The sequence below is a fragment of the Chionomys nivalis genome, chromosome 6, assembly GCF_950005125.1.
Source record: "Chionomys nivalis chromosome 6, mChiNiv1.1, whole genome shotgun sequence".
In the NCBI taxonomy this organism is placed as follows: domain Eukaryota; kingdom Metazoa; phylum Chordata; class Mammalia; order Rodentia; family Cricetidae; genus Chionomys; species Chionomys nivalis.
The window spans coordinates 64,196,959-64,209,030 of NC_080091.1; the positions used below are offsets into that span (position 1 = coordinate 64,196,959).

At 36.0% G+C, this 12,072-nt stretch overlaps 1 pseudogene; it reads left to right on the forward strand.

Annotated features, from left to right (window-relative positions):
• Nucleotides 1-5,091: 5,091 nt before the first annotated feature.
• Nucleotides 5,092-7,173, forward strand: LOC130875822 (heat shock cognate 71 kDa protein-like; annotated as a pseudogene).
• Nucleotides 7,174-12,072: the final 4,899 nt, after the last annotated feature.

Genomic DNA, 12,072 nt, shown 5'->3' on the forward strand with positions numbered 1-12,072 from the left:
TTAATTGTGATTTTCTTCTTTTCCAGAAACATTATGATTCATATTTAATGTGATACATATAAAGATCACTGGTATAAGAAAATAATGGTAGTTGGTAGTCTCAGTGAAATGCATAAAATTAGGATTATAATTTTTATTATATCATCATTATATTGTCATTATGAGTATGAATTGCTGAGATATATCATATGGTGGATTATGGGATAAAACACAAAATTTGAGAAAATAATCAAGATTGGCATTTGTAGTAGGCAAAGTTAAAGATAAATAATATTAGAAATATTAATAAAGACTTTGATAAACATGTGCCAGTGAATTTCATTCAGCAATTTTTATGATTCTTGAAGCAATAAGATATTATAAGTAAGAAAATAGTTTGGTCCATGATGCACTACAAGAAAAATGTACTGAATATGGGAATAACAATTGCATGACAGTTGACCTAGTAATTTATCTAGTCCTATTACCAAATATTATAAGCAAAATAAAGTTATATAAGTAAACATTTAGTTGGGCTTACAGTTTCCGAGAGTGAGTCCATGACCACCTTTGTCATGGTACGGGAACATGACAGCAAAGAGGCAGACATGGTGCTGGAAACATAGCTGAAACCTTACATCTGATCCAAAAAAGCATGAAGCTCACAAAAGAGAGAAAGTGAGCTAACTGGGAATATAAAGTTATGTGGACTTTTGATATTTTAAAATTTCAGGTGGCACACTTTCTCCAAGAAAACCATACTTCCTAATCCTCTCACAAACAATTCCTTCAACTGGGAACCAAGTATTCAGATACTTGAGAATATTGGGTCCATTTTCATTCAAATCACCATTAGAGGCATGCCTGATAACAAAGAGGGTATCTTCCCAAATCTGAGATTACTAATATGAAGACTATAGAAGGAAAGTCAAGAAACAATCAGTACAGAGAAATCAATGACTTCTAAAAATAGTCAATAAATTTTATTAAATCATGAACCAACAATTTAGTAAGAACCTTGGGATACTATGGACAATACACTTTGTAGATACTGAATTTCATTAAAAAAAGTCAGTCCCCATCCACCAAATATCACCAATCAGATCAATGTAGAATATTAGGAAAAAAACCAGCAAAGTTAAATCAGTCTTTTAAGAAGCAATTATTCATATGCTCATTTAGTGTAAAAGAACATGCTATCAATTTTTACATTTTCAGCCATATTCTTGTTTAGATCTTTTTACATGGTTTACAGAGTTGTTTATTTTTTCTTGTCTAGTATTCTTATCTGCGTTGATGTTTAATGAAATCTTAACACTAACAAAACATTATAGCATGGTTGAGATTTCAAAGACCTCTCATGTCTCTCTGTAGGTGCATTTCTTTTTTTCAGGAAAAGAAATGGGTTAAAAAATTCAAGAAGAGGAATGATGAGAAGATTAGTTTCTATGGATAATGTGGCAAAAACTGTGACATTAAGGATGCCAAGATGTGAATGTCTAAAGGTTATTGTAACAACCGATGTGTAAAACCATCATTAAAAATGAATGTGAGAGCTACATTAATTCATAAAGGAATATTTAGTAATTCTACTGATTTTGATAGTAATAAAAATAGTCATTGCTTCAATGCAACATTTATGTAAAGCTTACGCTCAGATATTTTGCAAAATACAATATGATTTCTATACTTTATATATGTATATTATATAAAGTACATTTTATTATATTTATAAAAGAAACTATATGAAGTTCATATTTTTTTGGATATTACATTGAAAACTCATAACAGTTCTCAAAAAATTGCTGCTTACTGGCATGCTATCTCTGAATCACTCAGTTTCACTCTTTACACATCCTACATCCACCTGCCAAGAGTATTACCCATAATGCCACACCAATTATTGATTGAGAAAATACCCCCTCATATGCCCATGGGTCACTCCTATGGCAAAATTATCACAATTAAGATTCCTTCTTCCCAGGTATGTCTAGAATCCTTTCAAGGTGACAAAAATTGTTATACACCTGGTACTGGTTTGGAAGATTGTAGAGCCATAGGAAATGAAACTTTGCTGGAGTAACTGGACCACCTTTAGCAAACCACTAGACCTAAGATTCCAGTCCCACTGTCTGCATGCTCTAGATTTCCTGACTCTTTGATAACAGATGCAAAGCGACTAGCTATATCATTATCTCTCCACTGTGTCTTTCGACTTAAAATGGCTTCGTTTCCTTTCTTAAAATATTAGCTCAACTAAAAACCTTCCTTTTTAATATTGTTTCTTGTCAGTCACTGAGAAAATCTAAAGTTAATATCCAGAGCGAGTCCACAGTTGTTATGTACCTGACAGTGTCATTGGTATAGCTTTAGAATTGGTGTAAAGGAGGAATGTAGAAGAATTTAGGGCTATCGGCTAAAGAAACAGAGCTCTATTAGCAGAGGCTAATGGGTTATTATAGTATGATTTTGAAAGAGCAGAAGACTAAGGATATATGGATGGTGGAAGAATCATGAGGTTTCAGAGTGGAACAGGACTCTATCTGATATTTGATTAGGTGTAATTTGTATTATATCATAGAAGAGAATCAATCTGTTTTGTGGTCATTTGCTTAAAATTTGAATGACAAAAAACTCAAGAGTAAGGAATAATTAGTTTGGCAGAAGGTTCTGAGCTATGACTGTTTTCCACTGCTCTTATCTTGTTCTATAGCATGAAAGAGCAGCATGTGTAACAGAATGAAGTGAAAGATATTTATTTTGGTGAAGAAATTTAAACTTATAGCTAAAGCAGGTGGAATCAAAACTATAATTGGTAAAGAAATTAGCATTATTAAAGATAGATTAAAGATAAAAATAGTGTTTACAAGGTAAAGGACATTTGAAAAATAATGTTTAACTATTTTCCCATTTATCTTCGTAATTGATCACCAGTGAACATATGCCCTCACCACTTCGTTTACAAGAGTCTTAATACTCACTCTGTTGGGTTCACTTTTTTTCATTGATGATGAAAAGTCTCAGTCATTATCATTTAGTGTTATTAAAATTCTCCCTCTTCTTGCTTTCTAAGGATGGTCTTATTTTTCTGGTTTATTTGGATGCTTCTGCTTGTTCTTCCATATGGTGTACTTCTGTATGCCTGTTCACGATGGACCTATAATTACTAGTGTGCCTTAGAAATAGAGCTCAGATCTGTTCCCTTTACTTCCTCTAAATCAGTGGTTGCCCAATGTGGGCTACATAATCACAAAACACAAAAAGTACATGTGCATGTGTTAACTTAATTGGTCCGGTAGTGCTTGACTATAAATATCCTTTAAAATTGTTCAAGTGAATCTAATAGACATTAAGTGTTAAAAACTGTTAGCATCAGCTTGTCCCGTGGGTATAGTAAAGTCTGGTGGCTCAAACTGATCACAGACTGAACATTAACATCTATTCATATTTTCAAATCCATACACAGAATTGACTGTAAGTTTTCCCTGAATGAATACAAATATAGGGATCAAATTTGTGCTTATGTCTTCTCCATAATTTCTCTTCTGTATATATACACCTTCTTTGAGTGGATAAATGTCATTATTCCCATTGCTGAGAGTATCCTGTTTGTCTCTAACTTTCTCCCTCATGCATACTTAATTATCTCACAAGTACAGAGTAAAGTATTTTAAAATATAGTCTGAGTCCAATGATTCTCATTCATAGACTACTGACTTGACTCTGTCATCATGTGCCTGTATTAAAGAAGGTCTTGAACAGTCTCCTGACTTTCACTGTAGCTTCCAACAAAAGTCCATATTTTTCCTTTTATATATTTGTTAGTCCCAAAGTAGTTTAACAGAGAAATTGTATAAAGTTTTCAACAAAATGAAATCTCCCCATTATTTCTGTAAATTTCAAATTTAGGATGAAATAAATAATAAAACAATGAACAGACAGTACTCTCCCTTAACTTTGCACACATACCTATACAAATTAACAAAGCTTTAAAGTTACATTTAAACATAACAATCAATAAGATTTTTCATCTTAAATATTCATAGCTTATATTCTCTAACAAAGGTATTTTCCTTTGACTATTATAATATAAGAATATAATGTAGATTAAATACTATAAAGTATAATATCCACATTTCCCCTAACATGACCTCATTTATTTTTATATAATCACCCTTATCTCTAATTGTGAACATATATAAATATATGTTTTCTGAAATATTCAGAACACATAAATAGGATGGGAGAAAGAAACTCAATGTTGAAAAGAATCTCAGCTAGAACCTACCAATTTGTTTAATTATTAAAGCTTGTAAATAGACACATGTAAAAACTTGTATATTACTTTCGAGAGTTCTAAGTTGTTCTATTGTCCTTTTTAATTTGTTTATTTTTCATTATATTGACATTTTTGAGGAGTACAACAACTGTTACTGACTGAAGCTTTCATTGCACTCCCACTTCACAGAATATAGAATGCTGTACCCTTAGATGAAAAACTCAATATTTTGCATTCTATGCAGTCTTAGGCTACCATCTTCACAGACTACCATAATGAATCATTTAAAAAATTTATTTTCAAATGCATAAAAATGCTTGTATCTGAATCAGTTGAACATGAGTTTAGAATTAAAATAGAGTCTAACTCCATTTTCTCAGGCTTGGCTGCTGACAACTTTTAATAATGAACATCTCTTCTTACTTATTGTTAAGAAGACTAGAGTATTTTCTACTTTAATACTGCAGGAAATTCAAACTTCATGCACATTTATTTTCCATAAAAAATCTACCCAAAATTGCTTCTCTTTGAGGTGCCTTTAACCTTGCTCCAAAATCTGAACTAGTCACTTTTCTGCTGTTTCAGGTAATTTTGAGATCAGATTGGTCATCATACATGATACTGCAGTTTTATCATATGGATAATAAATATTTGTATACTGTCTGCTATATTTGACAACAGAAATCTTAACACTCAAATAATATGCATTTAAAATATTTAAGACAAAATATATTTTAAAAATTAATGTATTTGCTCATTGAACGCGGCGCCAGCTTTGAGGAAAATTGGTGCGGTGTCCTCGCCAGCACAGCCGGGCCTATATGCGAGCAACCATGTCTAAGGGACCTGCAGTCGGTATTGATTTTGGCACCACCTACTCGTGTGTGGGCGTCTTCCAGCACGGGAAGGTGGAGATTATTGCCAATGACCAGGGTAACCGAACCACACCAAGCTATGTGGCTTTTACCGACACAGAACGATTGATTGGGGATGCTGCGAAGAATCAGGTTGCGATGAACCCCACCAACACAGTTTTTGATGCCAAACGTCTGATCGGACGTAGGTTTGATGATACAGTTGTACAGTCTGACATGAAGCACTGGCCCTTCATGGTGGTGAACGATGCAGGCAGGCCCAAGGTCCAAGTAGAGTACAAAGGAGAGACAAAAAGCTTCTACCCAGAGGAGGTGTCCTCTATGGTTCTTACTAAGATGAAGGAGATCGCAGAAGCTTATCTGGGGAAGACGGTTACCAATGCTGTGGTCACAGTGCCAGCCTACTTCAATGATTCTCAGCGGCAGGCAACAAAAGATGCTGGAACTATTGCTGGCCTCAATGTCCTTCGAATTATCAACGAGCCGACTGCTGCTGCTATTGCCTATGGGCTAGATAAGAAGGTTGGAGCTGAAAGGAATGTGCTGATCTTTGACTTGGGAGGTGGTACTTTTGATGTGTCCATCCTCACAATTGAGGATGGAATTTTTGAAGTCAAATCAACAGCTGGAGACACCCACTTGGGTGGAGAAGACTTTGACAACAGGATGGTCAACCATTTCATTGCTGAGTTTAAACGAAAGCACAAGAAGGACATCAGAACAAGAGAGCTGTCAGGCGTCTGCGTACTGCCTGTGAACGGGCGAAGCACACCCTCTCTTCCAGCACCCAGGCCAGTATTGAGATTGATTCTCTCTATGAGGGAATCGACTTCTATACCTCCATTACCCGTGCACGATTTGAAGAATTAAATGCTGACCTGTTCCGGGGTACTCTGGACCCTGTAGAAAAGGCTCTTCGAGATGCTAAACTAGATAAGTCTCAGATCCATGATATTGTCCTGGTGGGTGGTTCTACCAGAATCCCCAAGATTCAGAAGCTTCTGCAGGACTTCTTCAATGGAAAAGAGCTGAACAAGAGCATCACCCCTGATGAAGCTGTTGCTTATGGTGCAGCCGTCCAGGCAGCCATTCTATCTGGAGACAAGTCTGAGAATGTTCAGGATTTGCTGCTCTTGGATGTCACTCCTCTTTCCCTTGGTATTGAAACTGCTGGTGGAGTCATGACTGTCCTCATCAAGCGCAATACCACCATCCCTACCAAGCAGACTCAGACTTTCACCACCTACTCTGATAACCAGCCGGGTGTGCTCATTCAGGTGTATGAAGGTGAACGAGCCATGACCAAGGATAACAACCTGCTTGGAAAGTTTGAACTTACAGGTATCCCTCCAGCACCCCGTGGTGTTCCCCAGATTGAAGTCACTTTTGACATTGATGCCAATGGCATCCTCAATGTTTCTGCTGTAGATAAGAGCACAGGCAAGGAGAACAAGATCACCATCACCAATGACAAGGACCGCTTGAGCAAGGAGGATATTGAGCGCATGGTCCAGGAAGCTGAGAAATACAAAGCTGAAGATGAAAAGCAGAGAGATAAGGTTTCCTCCAAGAATTCTCTGGAGTCTTATGCTTTCTACATGAAAGCAACAGTTGAAGATGAGAAACTTCAAGGAAAGATCAATGATGAGGACAAACAGAAGATCCTAGACAAGTGCAACGAGATCATCAGTTGGCTGGATAAGAACCAGACTGCAGAGAAGGAAGAATTTGAACACCAGCAGAAGGAACTGGAGAAGGTCTGCAACCCTATCATTACCAAGCTGTACCAGACTGCTGGTGGGATGCCTGGAGGAATGCCTGGCGGCTTCCCTGGTGGAGGATCTCCTCCATCTGGTGGTGCTTCTTCAGGGCCCACCATTGAAGAGGTGGATTAAGTCAATCCAAGTAGAAGTGTAGCATTTGCTCCACAGGGAAACATTTGAAGGACCCAAATTTAGCAAGTTACATGGCGGTTTCAAATTCAAACTGCTACAATAAATTTACTGGGCATTCTCAATACTTGAACATGGAACATGTACACAGGGAGTGAAGTAAGCATTGCACTTTATAAGCACTGTATCCTAAGTGGAAAATGCAATGTCTAATAAAACAGGCGGAAAATGGAATGTCTAATAAAAATATTTAAATAGGCACCAAAAAATTCAATTTATTTTCTATTTGTACTACTTTTGTTTCACCTCCTTAAAACGTTTTATATTCACAGTGTATAAAATGATGTTTTGGCATATGTGTAAGTATTCATTATGAAATAAATGCCACAACAAATTAGTATTCATCATCACACACAGTTATTGTTAGTACATGGTGATAACATTTGATATCTCTCAATGCAATATTTCCTGAAGACATCCTAGTGTTCCTCATGCATCCTATATATGTTGATAATGTTCATTTTGATGAATTTCTCACACTTTCTCCATCCCTTTTGACCCTGATAATCAACATTCTATTATTTCTTTGTATGAGTGGTATTCTTTTGTATTCTACTTAAAAGATTTATTTTAATCAGGATCATTCTAATTACTATAATCTTCTTTCGGGGAATCCTTGTTCTCACTGAAAAAGAAATTATTTGCGGGCAGTTTGGGGAAGGGAGTGTGTGTTTGTGGTAGTGCTGCTGGTGAAAGTCTGTGTGTAATGGGGATGACTACATCACATAGATGGAATGTTTTCCTCTAAAAGACAGAAACTATGAGTAGAGAAGGTGAATTTCTTAAGGTGCTGGTATGTTCATCCCTTAGTGTTTGATAACAATGATAGCTATGGCGACAGAGAAGATCTCTAGCAGCAAATGGTGTCTGAGTGCTCTAGTACTCCTGAAGATCTCGAGTTGTGGATTCTCAATACTGAGATTGTTATTATTTTTTTTTGATAGTCCTAGGAGTCCATGCAACTTAGTTCTTAATTCCGTAGCTTCCTGGTGGGCCAAGATGTGGGAACTCCTCAGTCATAGTTGCCAGTGTTGCTCTTCCAAGGTCTTAGCAGTCTGAGACCCTTGGTCAAGAAGCTTTGAAATTTCTTCTGATGTGGGATATCCTGAATATGTGTTGCTATTCTTGGTTGATGAATAAAACTGTTTCAGCCAATGGCTTAGCAGAGTAAAGCCAGGTGGGAAATCCAAAGAGAGATAGAGAGAGAGAGTAGGCAGAGTCAAAGAGACACCAAGTAGCTAATGAATGAGAAAGATGCCAGAACATCACCAGTAAACCACATCCTTTTTGTGATACATAGATTAATAGAAATGGGTTAGTTTATGATGTAAGAGTTAGCTAAAAATATTCCTGAACCATTGGTCAAACAATGTAGTATTTAATATAGTTTCTATGTGATTATTTTGGTCTAGGTGGCTGGGAAACAAAAGTACAGTCTCTGTCTACATTCTTCATAGTTCTTGAGATAACCAGGCCCTGTAACTTATATCCGTCTTTTAACCTTAGTGTTCCATCTTCTCTGTATTTCCACAATTTGTCTTGTTCCTTCATGGCCACTACATTCAACTTTTCAAGTGTACTCCATTGTTTTCTCCATCATCAGAGTTAACATGACTCCTAATACAGCTTCTGTTGCTTTTGTGCTGCTGCTGCTGCTGCTGCAGAGGATAATGATGGTGAAGATGATGATGATGATGTTGATGATGATGATGGTGGTGATGATGATGATGGTAGTGATAATGAAGATGACAATAGTCCTATTTATCATTATTATTGAGATTCTGACTGTTTTACAGTTCTCTGTACAGCTGGTCACTCTGTAGACCTCTTAAACTGCTAAGTGTTACCCCACACCTGTCTGTCAGCTGTGAAACGGCTTACTCTACCTATATGTGAGTGGCTTAGCAGGCTTCATGTTTTGCTGTCACTGTTGCTTCTGTTTGCTGTCTTAGACCTCACTACTAAATGCACACACACAAAAAAAGCCAATAGAAGGAAAACGTTCTGGAACCAACTGTTGTAGCCCCAGAGGAAAGAAGTTTATCTCAATCATTCAAGTAGTGAGCCCAACAACTAGCTTTTAGAGTCATAGTATGAGTGTTTATATCAGTCACAGCATGCCTCACAGACAAAGGAAGATTCATATTTTCACTAACTACATCTCTGCCCCTTTACCACCTATCACTGTAGTCCCTCTAGTGATCACCAGAAAAAGTATTTCAATTCTGCCTTACGTAGAAGGGATTGTAAGATCATTAGGTGCTCATGGATTGGGGTAGCAAAATGTCCATCACAAACTGAGACAATCATGACTATATCTTCACCTACTGACATAGGGTAAATCAGCTATGGTCATAACAGAGTTTCATCAAATAATTTCAGAGTGTTGAGAGAAGTTGGTGTTGGTATAAAGATAACCATCTGCCTTGTTGATAGTATTCTCAAGATTTGGCAGTGATGGAGAATACAACAGCATCCAAATTTTAAATTAAACTGTCACTCGTGTAAGATCTTTGCTTTTCTATATGAAAATGAACACCAGAAGTAATGACTTTAATGACGATTTAAACAATTTGTCATTAGCTCTAATGATGATTTTAATGGATCGTTAAGGATACTTAACATCTTCCCAGTTTCCCAAAGAGAAATAGGGCCCCTTATCCACCACATAACTACCTGTGTGTGTGCCTGACACATTTTCTTTATTCAGTTCATACACCTATGTTCATACTGATTTCATAGGTTAATTATTTAGCATAGTGCTTCAGGGAACATGGAAGTGTAGATATCTTTAAGGTACTTACTTTGTTTTGTTTAATATTACTTCAATTTGAAGAAAAGCCCTTTGTATTCAGTTGTCCTGGTAAGTATATATATCTTATTTGCTTGCCAAGAAGTATTTCCACTTTGTTTTGTTTATTACTTTCATGGCAGTGCTTTAGTCATTTCTACTGGTTGTCACTAAATGCCTTAGATATTATATGAGAATTTTTTTTCAGACAGGGTCTTAGCTGCTCTGTAGTCTAAATTGACTTGGAAACCCACTTTGTAGCCCACGCTAACATTTGACTCATGAACAATTCCTAGTTCTGGGATTTACAGGCATGAGACACCATAAAAGGCTAAACATAAAATAAATTGATTTTCATAAATTTTGAAGTTATATTTCTAACATGAGGATTAATGCCTGTCCAAGATATAGTGCTCTTTCTTCTTGATGCCCACAATCCACCTGTTCCTTCTGTCCCCACATTGCAGACAGAAATCTATAATAGCCCGGTAGTGGTGGTACACACCTTTAATTCTAGCACTCAGGAGGCGGAGACAGGTTGATCTCTGTAAGTTTGACACCAGTTTGGTCTACAAGAGCTAGTTCCAGGACATGTTCCAAAGCTACAGAGAAACCCTGCCTCAAAAAAGAAAAAAAAATAAATAAAAAGAAAAGCAAAAAAGAAAATCTATACTGTTCTTTATTTCTCCTGAAGATCCAAATAAAATTATAGATATTCTTTCCTCACCTGAACTTAATCCCTATCCAAATGTCTTCTAAAGGCATTGATTCCAAATTCCAACATTTTAGAGGGTAAGTCTTCTTTATGTGGATTTTAGAGTAACAATTTTCAGTTCATAACAAATGGACAGCATTTTCAGTATCCTTTCTGTTGCACTGATTTTTTTTTTTTTTTTGAGTATACAGTTCATTTCTGTGAGATAAAGGCACATGGGCAAAATTAATGTCTAAACTTTTTCCACCATGCAAACACCTCATTGCTATTGTTGAAAGCATGTCTGTGGTATTTGAGGTTATGGACCATCTCAATTTATTCAGCAGGAAGCTAATCGCTAATTAACCACATTTTTATTAACACCTTTGCCAAACATACCCACCCTCACAGAAAGGATTCCAGCTGTTTCGCTAATTGTTTAGGCATCAGCTAAGTCAAGTACCCCACTGGTCACAGGTAACAAATAATGCTCAAACATCTGCTTGCTAACAATATAACCTGACTCATTTACCATCACTGGTTTCCTGATATTGTACCCACAGGAGATGTTTAATAAATAATGAAATTCTCCTACCTGTTGAGAAGAATAAAAACAGCTATACTATGGAGGCCAAAGATACCATGGCCCTTTGTTATCTTTTAGAAGGCACAATTGCTGGTCATGAGAACTGTGAAAATTGTCCTGAACATCAGTATATTTTCATAGCACGGTCTGAGTTTTGTGTGGACTGCTCTAAAATTAGGTCAATTCCCCTGGGAATTCTTCTTGGATTTAGGAGAAATATAATTTCAGTTTCTGCTTAGTTTGTTGACAAAGCAAGCAGTGATCCAAATGATTAAACTCCTATCACCAGAGATAGTTACAAGGCCATGCTTCAACTAGCTAACAATGAGACAACAAATCGCAAGCTATTTGGTGTTCTGCCCTCAAGAACAGTTAGTTTTAAATGTTCTCAGATAAAGTATTAAAATTCAATAAAATAAAACAACATTTTTCAAAGACATACTACAATACATTTTAAATAGAAGCTTTAATTTTAGAATGCTATTTATGCTAAATTTCAAAATCTTAATTTTGTATTATTATTTTTGCATCTACCTAATAAAACACATTTATTGTCTTTCACTATAAGAGTATATATTCTCTTAATGACAAAATACAATGCTCTTTCTTTCCAAACACTTTGTATTTTTTTATCAGCATTTTTATTTTTTTTTTGTCTTTAGGTATTTTTTATTTCCTCAATTTTTATTATCAGGAGTGACTGAAATAAAAAATATAATTGAGTTCCATCATTATTGTCATTATGGAAATGGCTTTAAGAGAAAACTGGTCAGATGAATATTATTGCTTCCCACTTTTCAACTGGTAAATAGTTGCCATTGATAAAACAGACAAGCCCAGAGAATCTGTCCAGAATGTTCAAGATATGATGTATTATACAACATGCCTGTTCTCGGGGAGAACATCTATGACATAA